The sequence below is a fragment of the Balearica regulorum genome, chromosome 3 (assembly GCF_011004875.1).
Source record: "Balearica regulorum gibbericeps isolate bBalReg1 chromosome 3, bBalReg1.pri, whole genome shotgun sequence".
In the NCBI taxonomy this organism is placed as follows: domain Eukaryota; kingdom Metazoa; phylum Chordata; class Aves; order Gruiformes; family Gruidae; genus Balearica; species Balearica regulorum.
The window spans coordinates 23734403-23754445 of NC_046186.1; positions in this window are offsets into that span (position 1 = coordinate 23734403).

Below are 20043 nucleotides of genomic sequence, written 5' to 3' on the forward strand. Positions count from 1 at the left end.
TCACAAATACAGGATGTATATCACATATTTTGAGAATTGCAGTCAGGATTCTTGTCACATATATGTACTTCTGTTTAAAGAAATCCAGCTGAATAGCAAGCTCAAAGATGATAAAAAAGTACAAATGGGTTTTCAACTAGCTCTCCTTTAACTAAAATACTATAGGCATCTATAAAACCCAGATGACAAAGAAGGACAATGAATGTGGAAGAATGGACACACGATGTGGTGGAAACACCAAAATTATGAGGTGGTGGGCTAAAACTAACCAATGGAAACACTTTTTATTTTAGAAGTAGAGTGGAGGCCAGAAATTATAAATAAATGCATCCTTTAGAACTGGATAAATGAACTGGAATTAACAATTCCTTTTCCTGTTATTTTTATTCTTTCCTTAGAAGTGCCCTTCTAGCTAATTATCAAAGATAAACAGAACACCAATTTGCATTATTGTAACCACCAAACTGCCTTGCCATTATTCTTCTAGTTTTGTGAGACAGGTGCTGAGCACAGTGTTGGGTTTCATTCCTCATGACTGAATCCTAGATCATCCTTGCTAATCCTTTATGGAATAAGAATCCTGCAAGAGCTAGAATTAGTGGACACATGAATTAATATGTTATACTTTGGAAGAGTCAACATGGCCTCACAAGCCTTCCAAGGCAGTCCATAATCATGTTGATAAGGGAAACTTGTTTGATACAGTCTGTAGCAGAGGGTACAAGCGAAGGATGGTATCAGAGCTCCTATGAGAAGAAAAAAGGAAGAGCAGAAAGGGGGATTGCTCTAGCTGTGCCTCTCCTGGTTAAGTGTCCTGTACCTGCACATTGCCAGTAATCTACAGCAGGTCCCCACATCCCCAGTGGAAAAAGGAGTAATGCCATTCACCACATTTTGCTTCTGCAGCTCAGCAATTGCAATCATAAGTGTTACCCTATATTACATGTGATAAGTAGGTTAACATTTTAAAGAGTAACATGTACGTTTCTGCTCAAACTTTCCGAGACAGCAGAAGTGACTGATTCTGCAACGCTGGGCCAGTGTAAACTTGGATGTAGAAAGTCTATTTGGGTTTCCAAAGGGCTGTTGACAAATCCTCTCAGCAAAAGAATTTAAGCTGGCAGGACATAAGAGGAAGGTCCTCATATGGGTAAGTAACTGTTTAAAATATAAAACAGAACAGGAGTAAATTATTTCAGGAAAGCAGAGATATGTCAGCAGTTGAACTCATCAGGGATATGTGCTGCAATTCGTGTTGTTCAAAATATTCATAAATGATGTAAAGCAGAGAGAGTAGAGAGGCATAAAAGTTTGCTGAAGATACTAGATTATTTAGATTAATAAGGACAAGGGTCAGCTGAAGATATGAAGAATTATGAGACTGAGTAACCAGGAAGTTAAATGACAGGTAAAATTCTGTGCAGATAAATATGAAAAAAACAGCTGAAAAAGTTACATACTAAATTATAGGCTCTGAACTCACCAATACCATTTAGGAGCAGATCTTGTTTTACTGCAGATTGCTCCATAAAATATCAGCTCAATGTTCAGTAGAACTCAGTGAGAAATAAATGTTCAAAATTATTAGAAAAAAAGAGAATGGAAAAAACTTTATTATAAGACTGTTCATCTACACCTTGAATACTGTCTACAGTTATGGTCTCCTCTCCTAAAAGGATAATGTATTCCTCCATGAAAACTGGAGGAAGACAAGGATGATCAAAAGTATGGACCAGCTCCAGTGCAAAGAAGAACAAGATTTGTAAGTCTGGAAAAGAGAGGAAGGGTACAACAGAGTGGTATGAGTGTCATGGATGTGAGTGGATAGGGCTTGAGGATTCAGCATTTCTTGAAGGTCAGAGTCTAGAGACTAATAAATGAAGCCAGATCACAATAATAAGATTGTTCTTCCGAAGGATGGAATTCTTCATCAAAGGGCACAGTGGACATAAAAAGTTGCATGGCTGCAGAAGGAAACAGGTCATATCTGTAGAAAAGAAATGGATTTAGGTTAATAAATATATAGAAACCTTGTCGAGATCAGCAAGCCACTGAGTTGAAAATAGGACATTAAGCTGAAGTATGTTTGCAGTTTTCTTATTCTTGTCTAAGTACTCAGAGCCACTGCTGGAAAAAGGACATGGGAGACACAAAGCCTTTCGTCTGTTCTTATTTATCTGCAGACACTCTATTAAAACCTTTTATCGAATACTTATGCTATGTACTGATATAATCCTGAATATCTCATTCTTATTTCCTTACTTTAATCACTCATTTATTATTCATGTCCTCTTTCATAAATTTTTACTAGTCTCCAGCCACTCTTATCTAAGTCCTTCATATTTATTCAGGAATCATACTCTTTAATTGAGGTTGAGCCTAAAGATCTGTTGCTTTTTGTTTTCCTCTGGATATTTTCCAATATAATGCTCCTACAGGATTTTTCCAAGTCCTATTAAGACCAGTGAAGAGTTAAAAGAGAAGTAAGCAAACAGTCAAAATATTATTATTTAATTTCCATCTGTTCCACATTTTCGAGGCCATGCTCAAACCTCCTTTTCTTTCATTTACCTTAATATATTTTTAACCAATTCTGCTATCACCCTTAATTTTATGACTCTGAAATTCTCCTAGAAAACATAATTTTTATACATTCAACTTTCCCTGGTAAGCAATGAAACACAAATCCTATAATATCAAGCCAGTTGTTAAGTTCTTATCCCTCAAAGGCCACTGTTGTCACTGACTTCTGCTTCTTTGTAAAAACCTTCACTGCCTCATCTTTTGTCAATGCCCACACATTATAAGGACATAATCACTAACCTTGCTATTATTGGCAAAGTACAGTAAGGAGGAGGACACTTTGTACTGACTGTTTATATGGATGTAAAATGTAATAAGGCTAAATTTTCATTTAAATCTTGGGGACCATTTAAAGTAGTTTAAATTACTTTGAAGTTATCCTGTCTGTGCTATCCTTTTTTACGTGTGTAAATGAAGAACCTTTTTCACTTTAATTTCTTTGTTGATCTTTTTCCATTTTTCTAAGCTGTCATTTTATTTTTACTGTTTTCTGATCATTATTCATGCAGAAAGGTCCAAAAACCTTTGCTGTAGAATTCATCTGTCCTGGGAAATTCTCTGAAGGTAGGCCTTGCATCTTTGACCTAAATAATTCTTAATTGTCTTAAAAAAAAAACTTAGTGCACATAATTTCATTGACTAGAGCTATTAAATGTTACCAAATATTTTTAAAGGCAGAGAACTATAAATTTCAATGTAACAGAATTTAAATTGAATAACCTCATTATCAGTTTATCCAGTGTTAATTTCTATCACTTTACCATCAAAGCCATCATTAAAAAATAATCTCTTGTATGTCAGGTGATTCTTTGACAATACATCTGATACATATAAAATGGGTACATCTATCACTATTCTAAGAATGTCTGCTATGTTGTTAGTACAAGAGTACAGTTTATTATATTTTGGCACAAGGAAATATTTGTATAAAAGTCCTGTAGAGGTATCTGTGATCATTTAAATCTATGTCTTAATTAAATTAGCACTTTAGAAGTGTAAAGAGTATTCCTGCATGTGTCAGAAAAATTGTCTATTCTTTTATTTTCCCCTCAAATTACTTAAAAAACTTATTTGACAGAACTTTCAAATAAATAAATGTGATGTTAGCTTAGTGGAACAACTGAGAGTAAATTGTGCCAACAGTTTGTGACACAAACCAAATCATATTAAAATACCTGATTACTAGATTTCGTTCTAGTCACTATAAATATAATAGTCAAACAAACATAATCACCAGAAAAATTCAAATTAAATTCAAGCTTCTGATTGTTTTCCTTATAATCAATTTCTTATTCTCCTTGAATATTAAAGTCATTTCCTGTTTTGAAATTCAGTGGTAGGTCAAACAGCTAAAACGCACATCTTGACAAGAGTTATTTAATCTCATCAAGGTGAAACCATTTTAAATATATAATTTATAAAATGTCTGTGCTTCTGTAAAAGCTATTGAGCTCAAAAATCAAAGGGTAACTGAGTGAATCTATATCTCCCCAGCGAGGTAATAAATGTACTTTAACACTGACATTTCTTTGGGCAGTACCCTTAAGAGCTATTCAGAGTGCTTAAAATGCTGACATCAGTTAATCCATTTGTTACATCACAAATTTAGGCATCTGTTAAATTTTTTGCTTGATTGCCTTGTTTAAGGCTCATAGATCTAAGTACAATGTCAGCTCTCCTGTGGATGGTGTTACTTTATCTACATGGTGGCTTACCACTTCATTGGTTAATCCATTCTGGTTATTATCTCGAAGTGCTATTAGTAACAGTGTTTTCAAAAATTCTTATTAATTCCTTTTCACACAAAATTGAGATTTTTACGGGCCATATACATAATAGCTCAATTTAATAAGAAAAGTGAATTTTAAACTGGCTGTCTTGCTTAGTGACAGATATAACAGTTTGGTCATGAGGCAATAGCTGCTGATCATTTTTCTGAGAAGATGTCTCAGATGTGACATGGGATATTGGAAAATATGGCAATAAAAAGCTGTCCTCAATAACCAGCATTGCCACTTCATTTGGAACAGAGCTCTGCTGGAGTTGTTATTGAGCAAAAAGATGGAGAACCTAATGTCTTTTCTTGTCATATATTTTATGAAGTAAATTCTTAAGACTACGGACAACTATTTTGTGATACATAATTTCTTTCAATTAATATTGAAATGCTTTATACAACTGGGAAAGATATCAGCAGGGGAGACTTAAATACATATTTTTCCTCTCACCCTGACTGCAATAGAGTCATTCTGTAACATGATCCAGAGCGATGGGAAATTGGATATCAAATTCCCCGACAGTAGAATGCTAATAGATAGGACATACTGATTGCTGAGATTCAGGAAAGACATATGCTGTCATTTCTATGTGAATTTGATTTTTCCTAGGAGTTTGCTTACATGGAGAATAAATCTAAAAAGTATTAATCTCAAAAGATTCCAAAGATTTGTTTTTCAAATAATTTGAATTGGTTATCATACTAAAAGCTTTATATCTACAACTTCCTATCTTGTCCTAAAAAATGCATTTTCTTCTTCTACTGTCTGACCTGTTACTGGAAAACAGAATACTTGTTGTATATAGATGAAAGGGATAGGTGCTTTTTGCCTTCTCTTTTCCTTGTTTCTGTTCCTGTACGATTTTTCAGATGTTTGATATTTTCTTACTATATTAAGCACATGTTGCAGTATTATTAAGAAATGTAGGGAAGCACTGAGAATATTTTATAGATAAACTCTCATGTGAAAGTGTTACTTTTACTCTCTTAAATTCCAGCCTTGAGATATACTTCAGTGTAGTTCCCTAAATCTGCATTGTTTCTTAAATCTGGCTGTCCATGATCTGACCTTTGCCTTTGGAATGTCTTCATTTTCTATAGCTGTGTGTGTCTGGTACTTAACCACGGTACCTTTGCATCTTTTACATACTCATCCGTACATCTCCTTTATGAGACACAGTTATCACTGTTTTACAGATGGGGAACTTAAGCACACAGAGGTTAAGAGCTAGGTCATAAAATGACTTAAGAGTTATGATTTGAATGGTGCAATCTCTCACTTTCAGGTGTCTTTCTGATAGTAGAATACACAGTGCCAAGATGTAGTTAGACCATCTGTACAACACGTTGGGAAATTAGACAAATATTGGAGCTATACAAATAAACACCCAAACACTAACTTAGCTGATCGGAAGTGCTAAGGAGAAGGATGGGAATTCAGGGGCAAAGAAGATTAGATATTGTCCAAATGCAGCTGTCCCCATGGCAGTAACTCAGGATTATGACTGCCATCTGAGACTGCATAGACTTGTTTTTAAATTTCCCTTTTATGTGAACCACAGCAGAAATTTTGAAAGGAAGTGTTAAATCCTGAAGCTTTTTTATCTTCTATGACTATATACTATACTCATTGGGTCAAAAAAAAAAAAACCCAAAACCAACAACCCAAACCAAAAACAATGCTCAGGGATTTATTTAGGCTTATGACTGCAGCTTATTAAAGTGGCATCAAGTGGAGTGCAAATGCTTAGGCTCAGGACAGCCATTCAGACTATGCGTTGCCCAGAGATGCCAAGCCTTGAGATGCCTAGCTTCATTTTGGACAGCAAAGTCATCAATGTACCTATGGACAAGCTCTTCCATATCCATAGAAACAGGCATTTGAACTTAGAAGCTTGAGCTTCTCTTTGAGCTGGAACTTAGAAGTTTGAGCAGTTCAGATTATTACTACTAAAGTAGTCAAGAAGACATTTAAATGTCTTTTCAATCCAGTAAGGGATTCCTATCCATTACAATGTTAATGCCTTTCCATTTTCACTTTTCAACATTTGCCAAGGCATTGGAAAAAGGGTTCTAAGCTCAGCTCAACTTCAGGAAACATAATTTTGTCATAGCTAGTTCATGCCAGGCGAAGATCCTAAATATTAAGCTAGACATTAGACAAAGCCAATGAATAATATAGTCATGAAGATAAAAAAAATTCAGTCTCAGGGAGTCTAATTTATGTAGATCAGTAGAATGAGCAAATAATTAGGAAACCAGTGGACTCTAGATTCCTGGGACTGCTTTTGCAGTTTTTAATAAAATTTATTGGTTAAATGAATAAAATTTGGTAACGCAGCCAAGTTATTTAGTTATTTGAATATGTTTACATGCTAATATTGCTTCTAAAAGTTCTAATGCTGTTAGCTATCTGCTTTTTCATGATGCATTTTAATTTTCTCATACAACTATACTTTAGATCCACTGATAGCATCTACCACATAAGAATAATTGCAAGCATGGTAAAAACCTGCTGAATATGTTAACTTGAATTAAACACATTCTTTTGTAATAAATCTTTGACTTTACGGATAACAGAAGAAAGCTAACATTTATCAATGTTTGTGAATTTCACATATTTATGCTTTGTTGGTGAAAATGTTTGAGAACGATAAACTTAGTACATAAATTATAATGCTCCAAAGAATAATTAATTTCACTTTACTGTAAATGATTTTGATATGGAATATTCTCAGACTTGACATTAAATATTGGTTGATGTCTTTAAATATTACCTGGACTTTATTTTGCAGCTAAGAAACAAGCAGAAATGAAGTAAAATATTAATGCCCTATTGATCCATTTGATACAATAACTTTATCTGTCATTTATCCTCTTAACATCTCATATTGGACTATGCGGCTGAAGGAGGCTGAGTTTAGTGCTGTCAGATAACGTCTAAAAGTCAGAATGGATGGATTTATTTTTCTCACTTTACTACATAAACCCTTTGTGGAAAAAAATGCAATGAGTTGATAAGTTCAAAGTTGTCTAACTAAACATTGATGTAAAGAAGCACCATATTTATTCACCAAAAGACTTATACTCTAATAATAAAGCCTGAATTTCACTAAGGAGAAAATAGCTGTTAGAGGAGGAAGTTACAGGAGGAATATGATAAGCCCATATATTATTTGGGTTAGCTCCAAGTATGAAAATGGAGGACATTCTTATTCAACGTGTGATATAGATACAGATTCTATTCACTTTTTTGAATGTTACCACTAACAAAATTACAGATTAATTGGAGCTGAACTGGTAAAAGTCTGTGCTCTGTAGAAGGAAGAATGTGAAAAGCAAATGCAAAGTCTCTGTCAGAGGATTATATTTCCAATGACTAGTGTTGAGGATGTTATATGGAAGCACACAAATATGCTAAGTAATCCCTCCCATGGCAGGAGAAAGTGAGGACTCAATAACCCTTTTGCAATTGTGAAGTTTAGCTACAACTAAAATGACTTCTTTTCTGGCTTCGAAGCTCCTCAGCACCCTATCCTCCAAGTAACATGCAGTTATCATGCTACTTACACTAGGATTTGGTCTTTTGACACATACCAAGTGATTATCAAATGGATTCTAAGTAACCATTAGGTGTTATATTTGTTATTTTCTGCATAGATTATTGTGGTATTTTCAGAGATCTATTATCTGACCTTGAATAAAATTCCAGAAATGTTAGCCTATTGCCTATGTTCAGGCCACAGAATAATACCTCTGGTTTGACATACCTTTAATAAATCAGACATTTTATTTATCTTTGCAAAATGGAGTGAGATTGCTGGTTTATTTATCCTTCATGCACATCTGAGATGTAATTGGGAGACTTGATGTTACTGACATATTATTAAGCTATTTCAGCTCTATATGTCATTCTACAATAAATCAGAGGATAGCAATTTTCAGCTCTGTGCTGGCTACAAAATAATAGGAATGCCTTAGAGTCTACAGAACATCTTGATAGTATTACTCAGTTCTCATTTTACAAGTTTTAATTGAAATCATTATCAAATAATGATTCCAGACCAGAAATAATTGTTACTAAAGTTCTGGAGATCATATCTGCCCCTCCTGCTGTAAGTTCGGACTACCCCAGCTAAGGGATAAGAGCCCAGCTCTACAGTTTTTCTATCAGAAGATAGAATGCTATTAGAGTGCGTGAATAGAGAGATAGAGTGGATATATAATGCCTCTGAAATCAGTGCTCTTGAAAACTCCTGGCTGGTTTCATTGGAAACAGAGATCTTGTACTCTATGATATGGATGACATTGGTGTCAACAACTGAAGCTTTACAGGTATGTGTCAAGTCCTGCCAGAACATTTCCCATGGGGCTATGAATTATAAATCCAATAAGCAGGTTGAAGGGGTGGGCACAAATGCTGTGCTGCAACAGATTGAACTGCAAAGTTGTTAACACGCTCACTCACATGTTCTTAGAGCACACTAACTAAATTGGCCCTGCTCTGAGCAAGGCAGCGGGTGAGGCAACCTTGGGAGTCCTCTCCGGAGAAAGTGATTCTACGATTTTGTGAGCCAATGCCTGTCCCAGGCAATGGCTGGGCATGAGCCAGACACTGCTCTCAGCACACTGTAATGGATGGAACCTTCCTATTTCTGGAAAGAAAAATGAAGGTAGAGGGCTTATTCATGTGGTTACAAGTCTTGCATATTTGTTCAGCTTGCCCTTGGGACCAGAAAAGAGACTACTTTTTTTTTTTTTTTTTAATTTCCTGGCACAAGAATGCTGATAGGGAAACCCCTTCATAGTAGGAAAAGCAGGGCATATCCAAATTTTACAAAATGTCTGCTGATATAAAACTGTTAAAGTACAGCATTTATTTTCCTGTAGCTTTCTACGGACTGAGGCTAATGAGGAGCCATCAGATGTATCTTGTATGTCTACTCTCTGGGAAAGATATAGGCTTATAAGTAAAAAACCTTGATATCCTGTTTTTCTTACAATTACCATACTGCCAATGCTATTCCTATGTTATCACAATTTAATGTGATTTATTTGAGCTGAATGTTTAGATATAACAATAGATATCTATGTCAAGCTATATTTTATTATTACAGTTCTGCAAAAAAGGAATGTTCCGTATGTGTTCCATATGTGTTCACATATGTACATATGTGAAAACATAGTTTTTAAAGCCATTTCACAATCAGTCAAATAAATATATGTGTTCCAAAATAGATTGCTATATTTCTAGTGGACTGGATGAATTTTCATTTACTCGTACTTTCCATAAGGAACACTTTGTATGCTTTTCTAACTGTTCATCAAGACAATTAATGATTGTGTTGCAAAAGCCCTGCTGTGGTTCATGACCTTTTGTAGAGCTTTCTATGTGAAAGCAGTCTAGGCTCAGATGAAGTACTACAAATGCAGAAACGAGACAGCTAGGTACGCTGAAATTTCTCTGGCGTCCATAGACTGCGCATAGGGGTGATGTTGCACATTTGGAAGCTTTCATAAACAATCTGGTTGCTACATAATTTTACCTTCTCTGCAATCTAAACTCCTATGAATGTCATTGAATTCTTGCGATCCCTCCACCTAACAGTTAGGAATATAAGTGGGATCTTGATGGTCCATCAACATACATGTGATTAAGTGGTTGTTGTGTAAATAGTGTATGTGAGTCTATAAAGTAGTTCACTAGTCAAAAGTCAGCAGGAATCTAGGAAATCTCAATTTTTCTTTTAGTACGTAAATTGCTATTTAGTTCCTAAATTACCTTATCCTAAACTATATTAAGGAAAATAAGTTTGACACTTCTGATCATATGTATTTTTTGTGCATCAGAGATGAATGAGCAGTTATCAGCCAGAGTTCCCAGCAATAAAATGTCTTGTTTGTTCAATCTTTTAAGGTGTACATAAGCAAATGTATCTGTAACCTGCAGGCTCAGCACACAGAAATGTATGCGTATCACTGTCCTCTCGATATTAACCTTACCTGAGCTCCTGTCACTCCAATGTTGGCTTTGTTTGTGTACCAATCTTTTTATTAATTTAGGCTCAACCTAGGGACGTGATGATTTCTGAATTTCTCTATGTGGGTGTAACAGTCTACTGCGCTGGAGCAGCATTTCTTTCCTGCCTGACACATTTGTCCCACAGCGCTGCAAAACGAAAAAAACTGTAAGAGCTCCTTTCTCTGCATAATGGTGGTGTGTTTTTTTTTTTTTTTTTGCTATGCTATGCATTCAGAAAACCAAGTTAATGTCAACCTTAGGTTAATATAATAAAAGTGATGATTTGATTTCAGTTGCTGGAAACCCTGAAAAGCAATGTTTGGGGTTTTTTAATTGCCTTCATGCACTTATTTACCTGCAGGCTGTAGATATCTTTTTCTCAAACATTTTTACTTTGGTTTGACAATGTAAGATGAGACGTACTTCTTGTAAAGTTTGATATAGTAGTCACAATGACAAAAGTATAGTAACATCTATAATTAAAACTCCTAGGGTTCAGTATAGCGGACACTCATCTATGCTAAGTAAATACATCACACATGAGGATCCATCTACACTGACATAAAAATTTATCAGACCTTCCTACTATGTGCTTAAATTGTGTGACTGTCAGAAGCAGTAAAGGAATGATAGCAAATAGAATAAATTTATTACAGAAAAATAAAGCAAAAGGAATAAATAAAATGAAGTGGAAATCCAGCTAATTAGATCAGTGCTTAGACAGGAATTGCTGGTTTAGAGACCATTGAAAATATGATCTTCAGAATGCAGATTCAAAACCCTGTTTAAATATTGTAGTCACTGAAGTATTTTATTCCTGTCAGTCCTCAATTAAATAGAAAAATGAAAATGCTTCTCATATCCTAATTTATCACTATATTCATAAGCAGAAATGAGACTTGAACACATTTTCTTATATTTCTGGATTATGGTACAGGATAAAGTACAGACTTTCCTACATTGTCCAATAATAACTTCTTCATTTTTCTGGAAAAGATGATACCCAATTTCTGTAGATATCAAAGCAATAATGAAGATGGTAAAATCAGTAAGCATAGTCTAAGTTGATAGCATCACTCATTTATTAATGATAATCTTCTTATAAATTTATAAGAAATGGAGATTTCCTTCTGAAACAAAAATTATAATTCAGAATCTGAGCTGAAAAGTGGTTTTGAGGTTTAGAGTATTTCCGTATTTTCTAGGTTAATATATGAATATCAAAGTTCAATTTCCAGCCACAAAAGGATATCTTCATAATGACTAATTTTTTTCTTACGAGTTTCCCCTTTTCTTCTGAGTTTTAGACATAGTTTATTACAGTTCCTCAAGGCTTCTCACTAAGATAAGTATAAAAGTAACATTTTTGTAATACTATGGGTTTTTTATTTTACTTATTAGAAAAAAAATATTTCATTCCTCCTTGGAAAAGTCACAATAATCAAGCGTACAAAAAATACCTGTGTTAATCAAAATAATCCTATTTACAAATCTCTTTGATTTTTCATGGTAGCACCTGACTGTATAAAAAATGTAAACATGTATTCAAATTTAGATCCTCTTAGATCCATGCTATGTGCGTTTCCATAGAGGCATTTAAGTTGGGCCCCTGCTGAAGCTGGCTGGCTGCCTGGAATTCCTTTGTGCTGCACTTCAGGTGCTCTCCTGCTGACCTGTGATGCTTCTCCAGGCTCTGTGCTTCTGTTGCTGGCACTGGCATTGAACTGGTTGGAGTGGGATGGATTGAGGTTCTCTTCCCCAGAAACTTCAGTTTAAAGCCCTCTTCACCAGCTGGCAAGCCTGTGACTGAACAACGCTCTTCCCTCTTCAATGACAGATGAACCCCATCAGCCCTCAGTAGACCAGGTTTCTCAAAGTGAGTCCCATGGTTTAAGTAGCTGAACCCCTGGCTGTGGCACCAGTCCTGTAACCATCTGTTGATTCACCAGATTCGACTGGCCCTTTTGTACCCCTTCCCTTTGACAGATGATTGGTGAAAAAACTGCCTGTGCTCCAAAGTCCCTTACCACTGCTCCCAGGGCTCTGTAATCCTTCCTGATGTTCCTCAGACTGCTCCTGGCTGTATCACTGGAGCCCATGTGAAACAGCAGTGGATAATAGTCAGTGGACTGTATATGTTCTTATAAACTGTAAATCACTGTACAGCAAAAAAGAGGGGAAGATCATCTTAAGATATTTGCTTAATGTCACAAAGGACATCAAGACAATTGGCAGCCAGAACTGTAATAGGAAAAGCAGAATGAAAATTCTGCTATGTTTAGAACTCCCCAGTGAAAGTAGATGAAAATAGTGTGGATATTTGGCCTTCTTTATCCCCAAATGGTAGAACAAGATATGCAATAGCTGACCTTTGAGACTGACTCCCCCCCCCCGATACTGCTGCATTGGCCACATTACCCTTAAAGAGAACAGACACAAACTATAAAAATACTGCAGAAGAATATTCTAGATTGACCCTGCTGAAAAAACACAGCCATTCTGCAGTATCTGAGTAAGGAAAATTATTCCCACTGAGGAGTTCCAAGAGAGTATTAAATGACAGTGCATTTAGCCACTGAATATAAGAAACTTTACATCATCACCTTCATTGACTGAAAGTAAGGGGAGCTGAGGATGCTTTTCTGTGAGTACTAGAGTAGGAAGATTAATTAATACAACTTTTCTGTAGAGAAATAATACTGTGTATCCTGTATAAAAGCGCTTTTTGTAACAAGATAATATTTCTACATATATTTATTTTTAAAAAAATATTTCCATTCAGACAAGACATTATTCCTCAGAACAAAGTGTGTTTCATAAAATAAAACAGTATAAAAATATATTTTAAACACTTTATAGTTTTTCAAAAGTCAGAATGACTTATTTAGTTACCATTTAATATATGGTATTCATCATAACAATTTTGATAGCTAGGCTATTTAAAAAAACTAAGAATAAGCTAACTACTATGGGCTCTTTTCATTGTCAACAGAATTAGAGAAAACCAGAGATACCTCCAGAAATGTACAAGTACCTCAGGTGGTCAGTTCATCTTACCTGTCTTAGCCACATAATTCAGAATGACATGACTATCCATTGTTGCAAAGACTTACTGGCTTTGACTTAGACATCTAAGCCTTTTAGATAGCTAAACTAAGTCATCAAGGTGTTCAAACAGTGCTTTATGGAATATAGAAAATGCATTAATTTATTGAAGCTAAACTCCACACTTAAGAGGTATTCTGATAAATGAGATGTAGACAGAGTTGACTGACATAAAGAGATAATCCAGAAAACACATAAATGGTTAATACATTTGACAAGACCTAAGTAATTTTATGCTCATTTAAGCAAAACAGGTAGATTCTGATAAATTGCATTGTCTGTCTACTCAGTAAACTTATCTGAGTTATAATGTCTTTCTTACATAACCAAACGTATCATGTTATAAGATAAAATCATTGGCATAGCAAGAGCACATTAAAAATTGAACATCACGCCCTTTCAGTTTCAGCAATGTTGCTGAACTTTCCTATTTAAATCCTTACATCTTCAACTCTTCATGTCATCAAATTAGCTCACAGAAGATATAACTGGATTTTCTGAAAATGAATTTAAATATATATACTTTTTCTTTTATACTTGTGACTTTAAATTGGCATAAGATCAAGAGAAGCACAATATACAGTCTTTAAATTTGAAAAGAGAATTCTCCTCTAGCATGTTTTGGGAAAATTTGGAAGTTACAGAAAAATATTGATTATTACATAGATATTTTGATGTATATCATATTAATCCTTTATCAAGATAAATTGAACTTAAGTTTTTTGGAAAGAAAGGACTTCTGATGCAGTTGAGTACTCCTTGCATGGAAGAAGAAAAAAAGTGGCAAGAAAAGCTAATATTTTCTTCCATTTTTTTATTTTCAAGGGGGTTTAAGTAGCAAAAATTTTAGTGCATGCAGAATAGAGTTGAATCTGGTATCTTTTTTTCTCCAGCTAACATATTAATCTTTTAATATGTTTGCTCATTTCATATTTGCCCCCAACTGAACTGTTTTGAACAAAGATGTACGATAATTTGAATAAGTTGATTTACATCTCACCTCATATTTGCTAAAGTGATTTTTTATTATCTTAAAATGACAACATATATATTGCTTTACTAAGTAATACGCTTAAAAACCTGTTTCATGAAAAATTCTCCCCACCTTATGGCAGCATTGTAGTATTTTCTCCGCAAAGCATTGACCAGTGTTAGGTTGTGTGATTAAAGGTCCATCTCCATAAGCCTGTCCCAGGGAAACTTCAGTCCTAGGGGCTGGGGGACACCAAGTACCAGGAGCCAGTGGGGGCAGGTCTCTGGGGCACCTCACAGACTGAGGGAAGGGGTCACTGGCTATGGCAGTCTGTCCCATCTCCTAATTAAACTCCATTTATAACTGTTTTACGGTGTGAGGGACTCTACTATGTGTGTGTGTCTGTATATGGGGGTGTGAGAGTCAGCACCTAGAGTCAGACCACAGGACCATAAATCTGGGCTGAATACTGGAAAGGCCAACAAGTCTGAGAGTTGGCTACTGGAGGGACTGGAGGGCCAAGACAGCTCCTGAAGACATGATGGCATCTAGGGGTTGGCTACTGGTAAAGTCATAGATCTGAACCAGCCACACCTGTCTTCATGTGTGTGTCTATGTGAAGCAACTGGGAGACTTGGGGATGCAGGGGCCACCAAATGGATAGACTGGTTGTCTAAGGTCAGTTACAGGGAGCATTGCTCCTGTGTCTGTACCCCTCTGTGTATCTGTATTTGCTTAGGTCTGAGTATCAGCAACTGGAGTGGTGCTGCAGCCTCAGGTGCTTGTTTGCCCAAGTGCCAGCAGCTGGGGAGACTAGGATCCAGGGCAGCTGCTGAGCAGGATGAGTGTCTGAGCCAGGCTGATGGGGGGACCCACACCGTACCTATGTATATATTTTCTGCTCATAGTTTTCACCCCTATTAGCCCAAGAGGAGAACCAAATGAGGCTGTTGGTGCACCTTGTGTTTATGTGGGTGAAGTGTTTTTATGTCTGTGTTCATCTGTCGGACCAGCTGTGTATATAATTTCATATACAGAGAGCCGTGACTGTTTATCTTAGAGAAGAGAGGGCTTAGGGGGATCTCATCAATGCATTCAAATATCTGAAGGGAGTGTGTAAAGAAGATGGAGCGAGGCTCTTTTCAGTGGTGCCCAGTGAATGGACCAGAGGCCATGGGCACAAAATGAAGCACAACAGGTGCTGTCTGAACATCAGAAAACACTTTTTTCACGATAAGGGTGACCAAGCACTGGCACAGGTTGCCCAGGGAGGTTGTGGAGTCTCTGTCCTTGCAAATATTCCAAAGCCATCTGGACACAATCCTGGGCAACCTGCTCTAGGTGGCCCTTCTTGAGCAGGGAGGTTGGACCAAATGACCTCCAGAGGTTCTTTCTAAACTCAACCACTCTGCAATTTTGTGATATAGTATAGAATTCTGAAGGAAAGGACAAATAAGTGGTATCAGAAATTTTGAAAAGCCTACTTAAATTATGAAATCTTGCTCAGATCATGAATTAAAATTGATTTAATTACAGATAAATGCACTGAAAATAATATCTTAACTCATGCATTTCATTATCTTATTCTGAGTTTCCTATCAAATGCTTTTTTATGATGTTTGTACAAATTCTGAATATGTCTATGTAAAATCTGATAATTTTGGCCTTAGTTTACCATTGACCAATACATCACAGGTAGCAGTTCAAAATCAAACAGAAACTAAATTTTAGTTTCTGTTTAGATGAAAGTTTAGATGAGCTGAAGTACTTGCAGTCACGAGGTTGAGTATCTATGTGTAATGGCAATGCGTGGTTACAAAAGATGCATAAGGAAGTTCCTCAGACCATCTGATGCAGTTAAGGAACAAGGAGCTAGACATAGGTCTGCTCTTCTAGGCTTCCCAGCATGAACAAAGAAAGAAATTAATTGAGAATTTTTAAATTATAAAATGGAAAAAACCTAAAGTACTAAGAGAGAAGATAGTGCAGTACAAAAGATTGAGCAGAATCCATAAGATTCTAAAATCTGTAAGACACTCTGGAAATCTGAGAGGTGAAGGAAATCAACTGTTAAGATATGTGCTCTACTGCATGTATCATATATATTCTTCCTAGGCAAGAGAGGATGGAAGAATGGTTCATTAAGAGACTGGGACTTTCTTGTTTGACCTAGCATTAGCATCGGTTTATGATAACATCCTAGCAGAAACAGGCAAGAAGTTCCAAGAACTTCTAAACAAGAATGTCTTTTTTTTTTTTCCCCCCTCATAAAATACTACTTCTTTTCTGCTAGTTAGCCTGTTTTTCAACCTATATGAATCAGAATTTGCCACAAGTAACATCTCAGAATACTGTACCCAAGATTACTTCAGGTGGTTCATATGTATGGTTCTGTCTTCATATCCATAAGGTAGACCTTATATTTAGGAGGAAAGGGAGAGAATCAGAGAAAACTCATAGATAATTTTCAAGGATTTTGTTTTTTAATTTTTAAGGATTTTTTTTTAATATTTTGTAGAACCTACTGCCTTGATTCATATGCAATGATCTCAAAGTTGTAATATTCTGAAAGACTTGGAATTGCTTGTTACTGGATTGAATTCTTTAAATAATAGGTTACTATTTTAGATTACAGTTTTCTACCAAAAATGTTCATAATCAGTGTGTTACATAAACGGTAACCTATTCAGTGCACGGTTCAGCAAACATTTCAATGTTTGAATTCATCCAGTTATAGTTAGACTGATTCATCTCCACAGAAAACTGTTAGTTAAATTTAAGTGAAGGTACACCTTCATGGAATTGCTGAACTTGAAACTGAATTGTTTGAGGAAAACAGTGAATAACCCAGGGGTATCCACTTCATCAGCTGAAGCAAAATTTACTTTTACAAGAGGAATGAAAGAATAAAATAAAATAAAATGATCTTATAAGGTATTCATTGTTTCATTTCATTTAATTTGGTATGGTATTTTCCTATAAGTGCATTTTTTTCAATGATTAATGTGTTTTAATTTCAGATTTATGTATGTTGCTGTTTTGAAGAGTAAAATGTGTACAACATACAAATGTCAAGCTTTTTCTAGTATATAGTTAGATGTTATACATTTGTAAGGTTCACAGTATTTTGTTTTTTCTAGCAAGTGTGTACTGGTTGTATGTCTGCTGCAGACAATGTAATTTCACCCTTAAATGCAATCTAAATGTGCTAGAATCAAGCATTGATACATGTATATACTATACAGTATAGCCTGAATTTTATAGAAATTCATAACTCAATTCTGATTTGATCTTACAATTTTAATTGAGTCTTTGTAAAAATTCATAGTAACCTTCTCTCTAAAAGCATTCTTTCCAAACTATCCAAGAAGCTATAAAAATTCCTTCCTTTTCATCTCCCTCACTCTGCGGAGTATCTCCCTGCAGGACTTCAAAGAACTTTTTCAACCTTTTTCTTCTCACTGACTTTCCCGATTAAATGGTCCCTCTCACCATAGTGTGCTCCCAAGTTAATTCTTTTTTAGGTTGCACTATTCCAAGAGGAAGGCAGGGGAAAAGAAGTTTCCAAGAAAATGACAATTTTTCCTACCCCATGGCAGCAGCATGAAATTTTCGATGAGGACAGATATTTGGTTATTTTCCACTCCTTGGAACATAGTCGTCCTGTCTCCAGTAGAAGATCTTGTAATCAGGCAACTGGTACTTTCTTTAGGTTCTGCTTTTACTAACTACAGACCAGATCCTATACTTTCTCTGATATTACTCTCTCTCATCCTAAATTTTGATGCTAGACCTTCAAAACAAAATTTTATGGTCATTAATATTTGGAGATTTTTTTTTTTTCAGAGATTCTCCCTATAGTACTACTTTATTTCATATGGTAAAAAAGACCTATCATAATTTTTTTTAGTATTGTTAATATAAGTATCTTAAATATAAAAAGAAAAGTAAAATTATCAGTATAAAATGATCAGGTCTAAATTTGCATTATATCATAATCACAAAATATCTTACTTGCATTTATTTTATATTGAATAAAAGTCATCTCCTGAGGGGAGTAGTCAGTGAGTCACTATTGGCCAAGTCAATATTAGGTAACAGTAGCCTGACTGAGAAGACAAAGATAGATTATGTACCTTTTGTAAAAATCATGGACCAAGACCTGAGTTAGTATGAATCCATGTGACTTCATTTAAGTATCAATAAACATAAACTGGAAATGCAATGTTGCATACCAAAACTCTTTGAAGTTAAAAGAACTTACAAACATACATGACTGCAATCACAGAAGAAAAAAGAACCAGGAAGTAATTTTTCATTTAGATTGAATGAAAGAAAAAACTGTAGAAATAGAGTGGCAAAGGAAACCTGTTCTATGTGAGGCAAATTGACAAGGCTGCAAACAAAGACAGATGAAAAGAACAGAGGAGGCAGTGTTAGATCAACCTGAAAAAAAAAGGCATAAAATGAGATAAAAAGAGAGTAAAGGACATAATATCTGAAGTTATACCAATTGCAGCATGTTCAGAAGAGCTGTCCTGGTTTCAGCTGAGATAGAGTTTATTTCTCTTTCTAGTAGCTGGTATAGTGCTGTGTTTTGGATTTAGGGTGAGAACAATGTTGATAACACACTGATGTTTTTAGTTGTTGCTAAGTAGTTGTAGTGCCTACACTAAGTCAAGGACTTTTCAGCTTCTCACTGTGCCCTGTCAGGTGCAGAAGAAGCTGGGAGAGCACAGCCAGGACAGCTGACCCAGACTGGCCAAAGGGACATTCCCTGCCATAGAACGTCATGCTCCGGATAGAACTGGGGAAGCTGGCTGGGAGGCGGGATCGCTGCTCGGAAACAGACTGGGCATTGAATTGTTTTATTATTGGCTTTCGCAAGTGGTCAGCAATTGTAGTTTTGCATCACTTATTATTGTTATCGTCATTGTTATTTTTTATTTTTATTCTCTTTTTTATCCTATTAAAACATCTTCATCTCAACCCACAATTTTTTTTTCCATTCTCCTCCTCATCACCTGTGGAGTGGCTGCATGGTGCTTAGTTACCAGATGGAGTTAAACCACAACAAAAGCTGTTTAAAATGACATAGTTTGAAACTGGTTTTGCCTACAGGCATCATGTTTAGCTCAACACTTAGATGTACTAATTATACTGTTTTAAATACAATTACTGTCTTCCATCCTTGTTTTTAATCTTTTCTAAACTATTACTTGGGTTTTTTCTGTTGTTGTTTTTAAAGGGAAAGGATATCTCCAGATTATTTACTATTGCTTGCCATTGCTATGGTTTTTACATCTGATTTGACACTGCCACTCTATGTTCAAGTTGCCATTAGTGTGACATTGCATGCTCCATGCTAGCACCGTACTACCATGGCATGGCTGTTAGACAAAATATGAGGTAACAAGAAATGACTGGAAGCTACTGGGAAGAAAAGCAGAAGATCAATAATAAGTTAAATTAAGTGCTAAATAATACATGGAGAAAACATCACCATGAGGTAAAATATGTTCCTATCTAACTGTCATCCATGCTTGAGAATCATGTCAAACTGTAGAAACTGAATTATTTTAT